This window comes from Notamacropus eugenii, chromosome 1 (assembly GCF_028372415.1).
Source record: "Notamacropus eugenii isolate mMacEug1 chromosome 1, mMacEug1.pri_v2, whole genome shotgun sequence".
Taxonomy (NCBI): Eukaryota; Metazoa; Chordata; class Mammalia; order Diprotodontia; family Macropodidae; genus Notamacropus; species Notamacropus eugenii.
Window position 1 is genome coordinate 617994873 of NC_092872.1, and position 14605 is coordinate 618009477.

Sequence of the window (14605 nt, forward strand, 5' to 3'; positions counted from 1 at the left end):
ACAGCGTCTAGCACCGTCATCCATGCTTCTGTTGCTAATGAAGAAGAAAGGGTTCTGTGAGGACACTTGTCAACAGTACTGTTTAAGAAGAGGTGTATACCTCTGCTCTCTCCAGAGATGAAACTCTCAGCCCTTTGGGAAGGAACAATCGTTTATTTTCATTGGTGTCTCACTAGTCTTACTCCTAGTGAGAAAACTCTCTGCCAATGCAGACTACTAACTATTCTGGCATTTATAGGCCTAGAAAATTGTCTTCGCATTGAATTCATTATAGCATTAGGCCCATTAAGTATTTAGTACTTCCGTAAAATCCAGGCTTAAATTTGTAATAATGGAAATAATCCCACCTACCTGTAATTGGTTATATATTTATAGAATATTTTAATGATCTTTAAAGTCAGAAAAGGCAGATCCCATAGGCAAGGAAGGATAACTTATCTTGGTTTATCAGTCTCTACAAGATTCTTACTGCCCAGAAATAGGTTTCCTCTCCACACCTTGCATTGATCCACAAGCCTGGTGACCCTCTGTCAGATTTGGAAAATGCAAAACTTGGGTCTAAAACAGATTTTTAAATTGGAAGGAACTTTTGGCTTAGTCCTGTCTTCATAGCAGCCCTCAGATGCATTCCTGCTTTGATTCTGAATACAACAACCATTCTAGGACAGGCTGTCATTATGAATCTCCCCTGGAGATTGCGTAGCCTCCAATCATTGCTACATAACACTACCAGTCATCTTTCTTACCTAGAAGTCTGATGTCACCTCTCTGTTCCAGAATTTTTCATGCCATCCTATTGCCTCTAGTCCAGTTCAGATTCCTATACCTGACATTCAAGGTCTCCCACAATTTTCTATTGCTTTGCCTCCCCAATCCTTTCATTATTATCTTCCATACTCTGTCATGGATTCCTGGCTTTTTTTGTACACATGATGCACTCTCACACTTCCACATCTTTTCTTACACTATATCTAATACCTGAAAGCTCCTTTCTTCCCCTCTTTGCCTGCTTTTCAAGCCCAGATTAAATCCCACTTCCCCCAGGAAGCCTGTCCCACTTTCCACACATCTTCCCTGACTGGTAACATTTCTCCTTCAAATAGCATTTTGTTTTTATGACATTTAGGTGTATTTTTTTAAATGTATTTATAGTAATCTGTTTTGGTGTCTTACCACCTACCAGACTATAAAGTCCATAACAGGGACTGTGTTCTTTCCAAACTTTGTGTGGGCTTCAGTGCCTAGCATAGCATTCTGCACATAGTAGGACTTAATTGAACAACTAGGTACTGTAATGGCTAGAGTGCCTGGTTTGGAGTCAGGAAAACTCATCTTCCTGACTTCAAATCAGGCCTCAGACACTAGCTGTGTGAACCTTAGACAAATCACTTCACCCTGTTTGCCTCAGTTTCCTCATCTGTAAAATGAGTTAGAGAAGGAAATAGCAAACCACACCAGTATCTTTTCCAAGAAAACCCCAAATGGGGTCACCAAGAGTTGGATGACTAAAATGACTGGAAAACAGGAACATGATAAATGTTGGTGGTAGTTATAGTTATTTAAACTCATGTTGGGTGTATTACTAGGAGAAAGGTAGCATATGTAGAGATACTATTGTCATTATATTGTTATATAATTATATTATATAAATACTGTCAGTTCTTAGTTCACAGGATGCATATGAAAACTTCGTTCGATTTTCAGACAGTGTGAGGCAGCTAGGTGGCATCATGGATAGAACGTTGAACTTGGAGTCCAGAAATCCTGAGTTCCAATTTGATTTCAGATGCTTCCTAGCTGTGTGATCCTGGGCAAGACACTTAATCTCCCTATGCTGCAGTTTCTTCATTGACAAAATGGAGACAATAATGTCACCTTCCTCCCAGGGTTGTTGTAAAATAAAATCGAGATAATATTTATAAGGCACTTCGCATACCTTAAGGTGCTGTTATAAATGCTAGCTGTTGTGTTGTTACTGTATAATTTAATATTCTTACCTATATAGATGTATGTGTATATATGATATGTGTGTATGTGTATATGTATATGTATACATATACCCACACATCCCTACAATGTATAGTGTCCCAAATGACTTCTAAACTATAGATTAAAAGATAGGATAATGTGTAAAGTGTTTCTCTAGAGAAGTGGCCTCTAGACTTTTTTTAATCACTTCCCTTATTAGCAAAAAATAAAACATATTCCCTGTGTGTGTATATACGTATGTATATGCGCTTATTTATAAACATACATATTCTGTTACACTGACAATTGTGAACATTATAAAAGTTACATAAACTTAGAAATATTTAAAGGATGGAATGGTATTGAATTTTAGGGCCAGTGGGCAGCTGCTGGAGTTTGAGCAGGGGAGCAATATGCTCAGAAGTGACTTTTAGAAGGCTTGCTTTTGGTCTGTCATTTTGGGATCTAGCTTAGCAGCGGCATCCCAGCTTTCTTGTTGGAAGCAGTTGTGGCAGCATCTCTAGGGCACAAGAAAGAGGTTGTTGTAGTTGCTATTCAGTCATTTTTTAATCATGTTGGCCCTTGGTGACCCCATTTGCAGTTTTCTTGGCAAAGATACTGGAGTAGTTTGCCATTTTCTTCTCCAGTCCTTTTTACAGATGAGGAAACTGAGGCAAATGAGGTTAAGTGACTTGCCCAGTTACCACAGTGTCTGAGGTCAGATTTGAGCTCAGGTCTTCCTGACTCCTGACTCCCAGTGCTCTATCCATTGGACCTCCTAGCTGACCCCAAGAGGGAGGACATTGTACCAATTAGGTACAGTGCTAGCAGTTAGAGATAAAGCAGCACTTTGGGATGTGAGAGGCACCTTGCAAGGGTCCATTTTGACTGCCGACCTGCATGCCAAACCTCCCCTGATCAGAACCTAAATTAGGTCGCATGTCGGATCCAGTAGTTTTTGGATATTAAAAGGAGGCTGGAAATGTGCCCGTAATTGGCTGAAGAAGAGGGGGAATCCAGCATATTTTTTAAAAAATCGATTAAAGTGCTCACTTCAGCCCCACATGTACCCAAAGTGGAGTGATACACAAAGTAGCATGGCCCCTGTATAAGGAGAACATGTAAATTCATGAAGTATTTTTTAATATGCAAATGCCAGTTTCATTTGGGGTTGAAATTTAGAGTTTTAAAAAATCTTTGTAACTGATTAAAGCACTGATTTTGACTTTATATCTGATCATTTCAAATCCCACAAAGGATCGTGTTCCCAGATCCAGTGCTTTGACTCCGCATACTTTTTGTGTTCTATCTCATGAGATGGAGACACGAGGAGACTATTTACAGAGCATCAGTGATGAAGGATGAATACATCAGGTCATCTACTAGTATTTCTAAGGCACCAGTTTCTATAGTATCACAGTGTTCAACACCAGTGCTTATTAGAAATGATACAACTTGGAAGCGTGAGAGTTTACTAGTCCCATAAATTCTTTCAACCGTTGCTGTCAAGATGACCTCTCAGCCGCCAGTCAGGAAGGTTATTTTGGGTAAATGTTATTTGTGCTGATGGCAGTTGACTTAAGAGAAACCTGTGCTAAAAGTCCTGTTAGCCTGCTTTGTTACCATGAAGCATGTGCCCAGTTGGATGAGGATTTGAAGGGTCTCTGTAGGCAGTCTGTTTCTAAGCTTGACCTTGGTTTGAGTACTGCTGTCCCCAGGTTCACTCAGGGAATGAACTTGACTTTTTATATTGACTCAGAAACAAGCTCCAATACCTTACACTTGATTATTAACTACAGTGGTAGCTTTTGGGAACAAGAGGAGCATCCCATATCGATTGGGCTGGCACATTTTGAACTACTTTGCTGTGTCTGAGTGGTTTCCTTGCTTAGATCCAAGCAAGGAAGAATACCCTGGGTTGGGGTTCTCACAAAGGAAAACACCGGGAGTTTCATCACCTCTAGTAGGAGGCTGCTTTTCCTACTGTCCTTTTCATCTTGCTACCCAAGCTCTTACTTCATCTGTTTTTCCTCCTTTTCCCCAAATTTTGTCTCTCCTCTTTATCCCATAAAATGTATCCCATAAAAAATAGAGAGTTCTAGAGGGTTTTGCTTTCCTTTGTTTTGTCTTCTGCAAGGTGAGCAAACCTCATGTGGAAGTTCAGAGATACTCTCAACAGGTTAATTTCCCTGTTCCCTGGTGGGGAAAAATGCATCTCAAGCCTTTGACATAAAAGCCCCCCCTGACCTGGCAGTGATCCTAGTGAGACGATGGTGGCTGCCTCAGCTTTCCCCTCAGCCAAGCACTTTCAACTTAGTTTAATCAAAAAACTTCCATGGTCCCAGCATGAACACAGACATATTGAATGCTACATCTAGAGGGAATAATTAGAGTGATTAAAACTGAGTGAATTAAAATTCTTTGCCAGTTGAGTTTTTAAAAATTCCTTTGCCTTCTAAATTGAAAAAGAAACATACCTATTCATTTTTTCCCTTAAAGGTGTAACTGCAAAAAGAAACATTTTCATATTATAGAATTAAGGTGGGAGAAAGGGGAGAAAAATATCATAAGAAAAATATAACCCTGAGATTGGAATTTTGGATTAAGTGTGTCAGCTTTGTTTTATCATCTTTCACCATGGATTAGAAAAGTTAAAGAGTGTGTTGTAAGTGGTGTTAGCACAATGGGGTAAGGGCTTATGAGATGATATCATCTTTTATAATAATTTTAAAAACAAGGACTCATGCTGTAGGCTTTGATTTGAAATTGAAATGGCAGCTGGAGCAGCAGAGAGAGAATTGCTGGGATGTGCTGTCACCATCCGAACCAGCTTGCTGTCTCTGAGTGGCCTGTGCTTGTGTACCTAGGCAGGGGGTATTGCCCCTTGCTGGAATCTGATACACTTGTGGGCAGTAGAGAAGTAGAGTGTGTCCTCCAGCTCTGCCACTCTTGTCGTTGTCTTTAATTCTTGCCATCTTTACTTCTATTGACTTCGCTTCTGTGTTGTTCTCTAAATACTAGGTTATGGCATCTCCAGGCTCGGAGAGACTTGCCTATGCTAATTAAAAAGATATAAAGATTCTACCTGAAGAGGAATGATTCAAGAGTGATGCCCTGTGCCAGAAGAAGCTCATAATTAAACAGGTTCAAAGTTTGGATTTTTTACAGCCTCTTAAGACATACACTTGCAAGTAAGTCATTTAAACATTATTGTGTTCTGACGGGGTGGGTAAGCAGGCAGTGGCTTTGATTAAACTGTTTCAGCTGTATTGATTTGTATGCGTGGCAAAAACTTCCCCCCCCTCCAATGATCAAAATTCTCTATATTGTCTTTTGTTATAATTTCTGTTCTGTAGCCAGTTATGACAGTTGGGAAAGATATAACCTACCATTCTCCTATAACTATTTTATAGTTTGATTTCAAGTTTGAAAGACTGTTGTGTAGAAGAAAGATTCGGTTTGTTTTACTTGGCCCCAGAAGGCAAAACTCTGGGTGGGAATTGCAAAGAGGCATATTTGGACCTGACATAGGGATGAACATCTTAACAGTTGGAGCTGTTTTGGGAAGTTATGTGTTCCCCCCAATTGGAAGTCTTTACGGAAAGTCTGGGGGACTGTTCCATATATTCTGCAAGGGATTCTTGTACTGATCTGAGTTGAGCTAGAGATGGCCTGGAGGGTTCCTTCCAATGCTGATGTTCTGTGATTTATTCTTCTACGTGCTCCCCAAACCTCTGCCCAGAAGCAGGATTAGGGCTGCTGAAAGCCTCCGTTTAATAATTGGTTCCATTGTATGAGAAAGCACCATTTCTTGCCATGGCAGAATAATACCTTAGTTTTAAGACAAACGCATGCACGTGCGCACACACACACACATGCCACCACACACAGAGTTACTTTTTGCCTATTCTGCCTCTTACATCTTTTAAAAAAAAAACAGAATAAAATAAGATATTTATAAAATACACCCCCCAAAAGTCAAAGCAAATTAAGCAAACAATTTCACCCTTATAAAATCTCTAGAAAATAGATTATGGAGAAGTTTTTGTTTAGTTGGTTTTTAGCTTCTTATTTCCAAATGGTCAAATAATTTATCCAAGATCATTTATCATGGCCATTAAATTTTCTTGGAGCCCAGAAAAACTCAGAGTGGATTAAAAAAACCTAATAATATTTGATGTACATATTTGGTTAGACTTTAATGAAACTTTGTGAAATAAGACCATAAACAGAAGTTTATAGTTTCTCCTTGCAGTGAAAGAGGAGTAGTGGTAAAGATAGAAATGGCAAGGGTAGAGACATTGATCATGGGAGTGGAGGAAACTGTTAAGTTGACATTTTTACAATCAGGTGAAAATGTTAGTGCATCCACAGGTAAAAAATTAATTCTGTAGTGTTGATTTAGCAGATCAGTGATAAAGTCTGGGTTCTTGACTTCTGGTTCAGTTCTTAATAAATTCAAACAGATATTCTCATATAGCAAGAAGAAAGAGGCTGGTCAAGTCATTTTTATAATTATTTCTTCTCTGTCTTATTTGGTCCATTGCCTAAAAACAGCTGCTTAAGAATTCATGGAATGAGGACAAGAAAATATGGTATTTGATAGCAAAGCATGAAAAATGGTTATGATAAAAACCTTCACCTGGCAAGTTTTTCACTTATATTAGTGATGTTATTATGTAAAATATCAGGGTTTTGTAAGTAGTGTCCAGATTTTTTGGAGGGTGGGGTTCATTATAGTTAGCAAATAAAGGGACAGGTGAGGATAAAGATATCTATTTATGTACAGAACAGTTCCTTTTTAAAATAGTGGCTGAGACTAAAGTATTTCCCCAATATAGCTCTTGGAACTAAGCCGAACAGCCCAACATCCAGAGCATAGGATTAGAACAAGTAATCTGAGGAGACAGCATACCTACTATGAGAGTTTTGTCAGTGTTGGGCAGTAGAAATGTGTTATATGTGTAAAGTGACAGGCTTAAGGAAAATCTTCACACATTTAAGAAAAAAGATATAGCCAATAATGTGAGGAAATGTCAGTCTGGACAGTGAACAGAAGCACTTATTATTATATTAGAAAGTGAAGAATGTTTGCAACAGAAATGCAAAACAGAAATACAGAAATGCAAAGAAAATTTCAGAGATCTGTTCAAAGTGCCTGCCCAGAGGCAATTGTGCAAGACAGTTGTCTCTACATGGTCCCTGGGCTGTCCCTTAGGAGTTTACTCTTAGGTACATCAGATACATGGGGGAGAAAATACTTAACTACTTTAACTGGGTTGTATATTTTTTTTTCTTGCAAAAGATTTTTAGGAGAGATGATGAGCCTCTTTATGACTCTTTCATAGAAACTCCTAGAGGTGGAAAAGAGAATTTTAAAGGTTGTCTATTCTGTATCGCACAGGATGCGGATGATACTTTTATAACCCTCATAAGAGATGCTTCTCTGGCCTTGGGTTCCAGTACCTCCCATGAGGAAGAGGCCACTACCTCCTAAGGCAGACCTGTCTATTGATAGACTGTTCTTTATGTTGAGCTAAAGCCTTTCAGAACTTAGCTTTTCACCTGTCACCTCTCTTTCCTCTCATTCTAACTCCTTTCGTTTTACCTTATTTAATCCTAGCCTCATGGGAGTCAAACTCCAAACAGGCTTAGGGTGAAATGACTCCAAAGGTCAGGCAGGGAGCAGATCCAAAATTCAAAACCACGGGTCCTCCGAATCCAAATCTAGTGTTCATCCCATTGAACTCCACCAGCCCTCTTCCTTTTCTCTCTGAGCATGAGGACCACCATCTGATAGGAATCCCTTATGCTGGGTTTCTCACTCTGTGCTGCAGCAGAGGGCAAGAAAGTCTACAGGGTTGGGGGAAGCCGGTTTTTTCATCAGCTCCCTTTCCTCTCCTCCTCAAGTCCTTAGATACTACCACGGTATCAGGGACTTTTGGACTACCCTCTTTTCACCTTCACTAGCCCCCACTCAAACTGGAAAAGATTCTCTTAAGAAAGCTACCATTGATGTTAGTTTATTGATTTCTACATATATTTTTTTTCATGCTTGCTAGCATCATGTTAGTTTTTTTCTAAAACTAGGTAATTCATTTATGGAAAAAATAATCTAAATTATACTTATTATATGATGAGCAAATTTATGAAGCAATTAGTAATAGTTTTAATCTCTCTGGGCTTCAGTTTCCTAGTCTTTAAAATGAGAGTTAGATTTAGATGGCTTCTAAACTTGTTTTCATCGTTAAAATTACACTACTCTGTGATTTCGTGGTACATTGTTTCTTGTAGACTCTGAAGTACTTGGAGTTATCCAAGTAATATTTGTACTTGGAATAAGCAGAGTATAAAAGACTTGGAAGGATATGCAAACAAAATATTATCATCATGTTACACAGTTGTGGTCCATCTGAACATGGAATATTGATGCTAAACCTCAGGAGATACATAATAGAAATGAAGAAGGTCCAGAGCAGCTGGGTGGTATAACAGATAGAGCTCTGGACCCAGAATCAGGAAGAATCTATGTTCAAAATCCAACCTCAGATAGTAGCTGTGACCCTGGCAAGTCATTTAATCTTTGTGCCTTCATCTCTCCATTCATTTTTTATTGTATTGTTCTTGTTTTTATACCAGAGGCAAGAAACTGTTAATATTTCTCATTTTCCTCTTCTTGGGCAAAAACACATATTTAGCTATTATCTGTAGATAAACACCTTCTTATACAATATTAGATCAGTAGAGGATATGACTTCTAACTCTAAAATGTTTTCATTTACATAATACGGCATTGGGATCTGGACTTTTTGTGTTTCCTTGTTAGATTCCATTCAAGTTTTACTTCTGCAGTTAGATAACTTAATTTGAATTGGAACTTGAAAATCTATCTTGTCAGTCATCTCCATAAAAATATGAGTACTGGGTCCTTTTTAGCCTTTAAAATTACAGCCTAATTTTTGGTTCCAGTATAGCTGACCTTTTTTAGAGTAACCCAAAAGGGTTAAGGAATAAACATAATAACAGTTGTCATTGTGCAGGGAAGAATTTCTCTGTCAACTCAGCGAGAAGCACAAGATATTTTTGTCATATTAAGGCAGATAAGCTCAGAATAACGTGCGCTTAGAATCAAGGCTTCGTATGTAATGGGTTGTTGGAGGATACCACAAGATAATATTTGCAAAATGCTTTGTAAACCTCCAAGCATTGCATAAATGTTAACTATTTTTTAAAAAATAAAAAGAACTAAACGTTAAAAATTGTTTTACATGTAATTGGAGGAAAAATAAAATATTTAAAATAACTTGAATAACTAAAGTGAACAAGGGGATAGGGTCTTTATGCCAACAGACTAACAATGGGGATTTTAGGAAGAAAATTTGAGAACATATGTCTATGAAAGTAAATAGATGATTGGTAGGTGCCGTTCTTGTTTGCCAGATTTTGGAATACTACGCCTATAGAGTGTCGTTGAAACTTGATCATGATAATCTGGCACAAATAAAAAGGAATATGGTACTCCTTTACACATCTGATAATCTACCCTGAGAGGTGCAGTACTAGCAATACAAAGGCTGAGACTGCTTTCTGGGGTTAGAATTATTGGATATGAAGAAGACCATTTTATTGTGCTCTAAGCATTTATTTTCTTCAAGTTTTCTTTACCTGAATCCCCATGAGACTTTTGTTTTAACACATGAAAAACTGAGCATCTGATTGCCTCTCCAGCTTGGGAGGGTCTTTGGAACTTTGTGCCCCACCTCCCCGTTCCCAGGATTTTATAATGACACTTCAGCATGAGATCTTTGTGAAAGTCAATTTCTCTTACTCCTGCCAAAATGCAAAACATCTTCTCTGACGTGATTTCAGCCTGCTGATCTGTGGAGGAAGTAGTATTGTCTCTCTCGCCACTGACCAGGTCTCTCTGGTACTCTGCAGAAAACTTAATAACCTGAAGTGTTTTTCCTTACCTCCCGACTCCTTGCATGAACAATCAGCAGTCTGAAGGTGGTGCATCTGGGCCCTCCCTGCTCTGCAGCAATGTTAAATGACTGACTACTTATCTCATTTCCTACAGTGGATGTTTTCCTTCTTTCGAATCCCTAAGTGTGCTAGATGACTTAGCCTCCCATGTCACTGAGAAGTTCGATGTCATTCAGTGTGAGCTATCTGAGCTCCCTTAAAACTTGCGTCTTTATTGCCCACTTTCTACTCTTAATTCTTAAGACCCAGAAGAGAAAGCCATCATCCTTCCTTCTTAGAGTCTCTCGCTGCCTGTTCCAACTGCTGTTATGTCACCTTAGACTCAGCACAGGTTAAACAGAGCTCATGAATTTTCCCCAGACCTACTTCTCCTTGTGACTTCACTGTTTACATCTGTAGTAACTACCATTCTCCCATTTAGTAGACCTTTATTAAGGACCCCTGGGTGCTAGGGATACCAACAGAAGAGGATCCTGCCATCTTGGTGTTATCCTTGACTCTTCTTTATCCCTTCTCAAAGCCAATTACTTATCAAAGTCTGCTGACTCGACCTCTGTGACAACCCTTCTGTCTATCCCCTTTTCTTTTCTTCCATTATCAATACCCTCCATTCCCCATACCCTTATTGATCCCCATTTGAGCTATCAAAGTAACTTGCTAAAACATCTTACCAATTCTACTCTCTTTCCCCCAGTCCGTACTTTATATAGATGATAGTTTAACCTGTGTGCATAAACCTAATTTATTGCTCAAAAATCTTCATAGGATCTCTGTTGCCTACCAAGTAAAATTCAGACTTCTTTGGCTGGCATTTAAATCTTTCATGATCTGGTGCATGCTGCCCTACTTTTCCAGCTCTATCTTTGTTAATCTATTTAATATACTTTCTGTTTTAGGATAACTGGACTACTCCATGTCATCCAAACATTGTCTGTGCATTATTGCCTTGCCATACCTTCATACTTAGGCTTGTGATGTCCCCCTGCCTTTGCCTACTGAATTTCTTCACATCTTTTAGGCTGAAATAAAATTTACTGTGCAAAAAAAGCAGTAATTGTAGTCACACTATCAGACAAGCAAAAAGCAAAATTCACAATATAGGTATTATAAACAAAGAAATTACATTATGCTAAAGGAAGCCATACACAAATTGAAAAAAGCATTTATGAAACACTGTCTACAAAGCACTGTGCTAAGTGCTGGGAATATAAATGTAAAAGTAGGATAGTCCCTGCTCTCAAGGAGTTCATAGCCTGCTGTGCTAGAAAATCCATATGGAAGGTTTCAACTGCAAGTGACATACGAAGGTACCATGCTTCTCGGAGTCACAATCCTCTGCACATGGTAATGCCTCTAATTTAATGTCATTTTCATTGTTGAAATCATACCAGTTTCTAGAGATCTTCAGTAGCTGTTTCTTTGGCACCTACAGGAGAGGAGTGGCTTCCCAGGATGATGGCTGAGGACACTGGGCTGGAAGCATTGCTAATTCCAAGGCTCCTGAGTTCAGGGTCCTGGGCTGTTTCCATTGGGGTCTGAGGTGAGAGAGTAGTCAGAGTCACAGGGATGGTAGTGGTTTGACTTGCCTTGCATCTATTGTCTCCTGTCTTTCCCTCAGAGGGGCTTGTTGCTTCAGTTAGATTAGCTTTCCTGCTCTTTGGGTGGCAGTTGGTTGGTACTTGGTGGGGAAGGCTGGCCCCTTCTCAACAGAAATTCTTCCCCTAGGTGATAGCTTTGAGGACTAGCCTTAAGAGGTTTAGTGGTCCATTCCCAGGCCTCTTAGGCTTCTCTACCTGTTGATTGAAGTTGATCAGCTATTGTTGCTGGTGGTCATGAGGAAGGTGGATCCCCTCTCCACAATGATTTCCTCCCTCAATGATGGCTGCAGGAGAAGGACAGGAAACAGATCTGGTAGTTTTAGGGTGGGAGGGGACTGCTATTCCCATGTCTCATAGCCGTAGGCTGATTCCATCAGGGTCTGAGGGGAGATAGTAATCAAGGTGGTGATGGTGGTGTGACTTGCCTGGTGCTTGCTGCCTTCTGTTTCTCCTTCTGGGTGCCTCACTTCTTCAGCTAGGCTGGCTTGCCTGCCCTGTGGATGGCTGTTCATTGGCAGTTGGTTTGCATTTGGTAGGCATGGCTCCAATTGCCATAGTTTCTAAATTCATAAAGAGAAAAATTAATTGAATTACAAAGAAGACATAGTAACACAGTAATCATAGGAGACCTTAATGTCCCTCTCCCAGATTTGGTCATATTTAACAGAAAGATAAACAAGGGGATAAATGTAGAATTGGACAAATTGCTTGAATTCTTACCCATCCTTTAAGGTCTACAGAGTTAGCTAAGTGGTACAGGGGATAGAGCAGTGGATCTGAGGTCAAGAGGACCTGAGTTCAAAGTCACTCTATCTCAGTTTCTTCAACTGTAAAATGGGGATAATAATACCACCCACCTCCTAGGGTTGTTGTGAGGTCCAAATGAGATGCTATTCATAAAGTACTTAGCACAGTTCCTGGCACATAGTAGGTGATTAATAAATGCCTTTCTTCTTCCTTTCTTCCTTCTTTCCTTCCTTCCTTTATTCCAACCCCAATTCAAACGCCACCTTCATGAAGCCTTCCATAATATTTTTCTCCCCATTGGTAATATTATCTTTCTTACAAGAACTCACTTAACACCTTGCTTTGCATTTCTCTAATTCACCAACCAATTAAAATCTTGTATTTTTTACTTATCTTATATACTTATAACTTTTTTTGTACTTCATAATTATATAATTTCTTCCTAGGGTTTTCTTGGGGGCCAAGCTGGCATATTATAGGAAAGGAAAATATCTTTTAAATTATACTAATTCAGTTTGTTCTAGGGGGAAAAGTGCTGAACTTGGAGTCATAAAGTCAAATTCTGCCCCAGTATTTAATATGCGTGACCTTGAGCAAATCTTTTAACCTATCTGAGCTTCAATTTCCTCTTCTGCAATAACTCTAGTACCTATATCCTGACTGTCACAAGGTTCAAAGGTTCCTTGCAAACCTTAAAGTGTTACGTAAATGTTAGCTATTATTCTAGTGCAAAGATAGTAATCTCATCAGCACGAGTCCTTCTTCCGGTGATACAGGTCACTACTCCTCTATGCCTTAGTAGACATCTTCATGGGTTGCCAAAAAACAAAAACAAAAATCACCCCCTGGTGGCCAATTTTCTGGTAATGAGCCTTTCTTCCTTTAGCTAGATTGGTCCTTGAATGTCAGCGATCTAATCTGTTGGGGTGCCCCTACTGACTTTCTTTCCTGCCTGGTGAAGTTTGCCAGTGCTGTGTCATCATTGACATAGAACCTTGTGTCACACTGATGTGAGAACCTTGGGTCACATTGATGTGAGAACCTTGGGTCACTTCCATAGCACAATGAGGCATTGGAGGAGGACTTTAGAGAAGGGGAAAAAATACATACAGGTTTGCCATCCATAACATTGCCTGTTAGAAAAGAGCACAAAAAAAGCACTGTCTGCTTGGGATAGTTGTTCTCCCTCTTTCCCTCTCTCCCTTTTTCCCTCTCTTTCTCTCTCCCTTCCTCCCTCCCTCCCTCCTTCCCTCCTTCCCTCCCTCTCCCTCTCTCTCCCCACCCCCTGCTGTAGGATCACCTCTTATTACTCAAATAGTTCCTGCTTCCTTTTTAAAAATAGATCATGATTGCTGTATTTTACTTTTATATCACCCAGATCTCCCTCATATTTTTCCCCCTCACTTCTCCCAGAGAGCCGTACAAGAATATAAAGAGAACAATTTCAAAAAGAAGAAAAGGGAAAAAAATTAGTAAAACTGATGAATAAATTGAAAAAAATCCAACATATGGAATGCTCCATACTCATAGACTCCCACCTCTGCAAAGAAATGGGGCTGCCCCCTAATTTCTTTATCAGTACTTAACCAAAAATAAGCCTCACAGTTCATCTTACAGGCTAAATATGACCCTACTGTTTTGGGAGGAACAAGAAACATGTGATCTAGAGGAGGGGAAGTGACTCAAGAGAATGAGAAAGTTGAGAGCTGTGAGACAGATTCCCTAATCTGAGAAGCATCACTTTGGAAACATCAGATAACTCTTCTGATATAGAGGTAGCTGGAACATTAGAAAGTACACTATATGTGATACAGTGTGGGTATTGGCCTGTACTTGGAAAACTGCTTTTGGTACTTCTTTTCCAACTTAAAGGGGACTGAATGAATGAAAATTCCTTTGCATTTCATCCTTTGTGGGTGTCTTTCAGCCATACTATTTAGAGTTCCAGTCTTCTGATTCTTTTCTCCAGTAGTAAAGTAAAAAGTAGTAAAAATAAATGGATATTTATACAAGGCTTTCAGGTTAGCGAAGAACTTTTTACACATCTCACCTCCTCTGAGCCCCACCCTTTGAAATAGGTACTATATATTTTGTAGATGAGGAAACTTAGGATCAGAGGTAGCATTCTCCTATCACCCTGTAACTTCTTTAACTGTATTTCACTCTTGGTCTGTTTTTTAATTTTTCTGTTCTGTCCTTCTCCAGGATTGTAGTCTTCTCGGTAGTCCTGACATCCCTGGCATCTCTTGTGATGTAAAACAAAACTGTGTACACACTACATATGTATACATGCTGTTTGAAAGTGTTGA

At 39.3% G+C, this 14605-nt stretch overlaps 1 protein-coding gene across 8 annotated transcripts in view; it reads left to right on the plus strand.

Annotated features, from left to right (window-relative positions):
* The window catches only part of SLC20A2 (solute carrier family 20 member 2), a 111867-nt gene that overhangs the window by 46806 nt on the left and 50456 nt on the right, over window positions 1-14605 (plus strand). For all 8 annotated transcript variants that reach the window (XR_011972641.1, XM_072635054.1, XM_072635052.1 and 5 more), the window contains exon 2: window positions 4990-5159. The gene's annotated coding sequence lies outside the window, so the exon portion shown is untranslated. The remainder of the gene's footprint in view (window positions 1-4989; window positions 5160-14605) is intronic.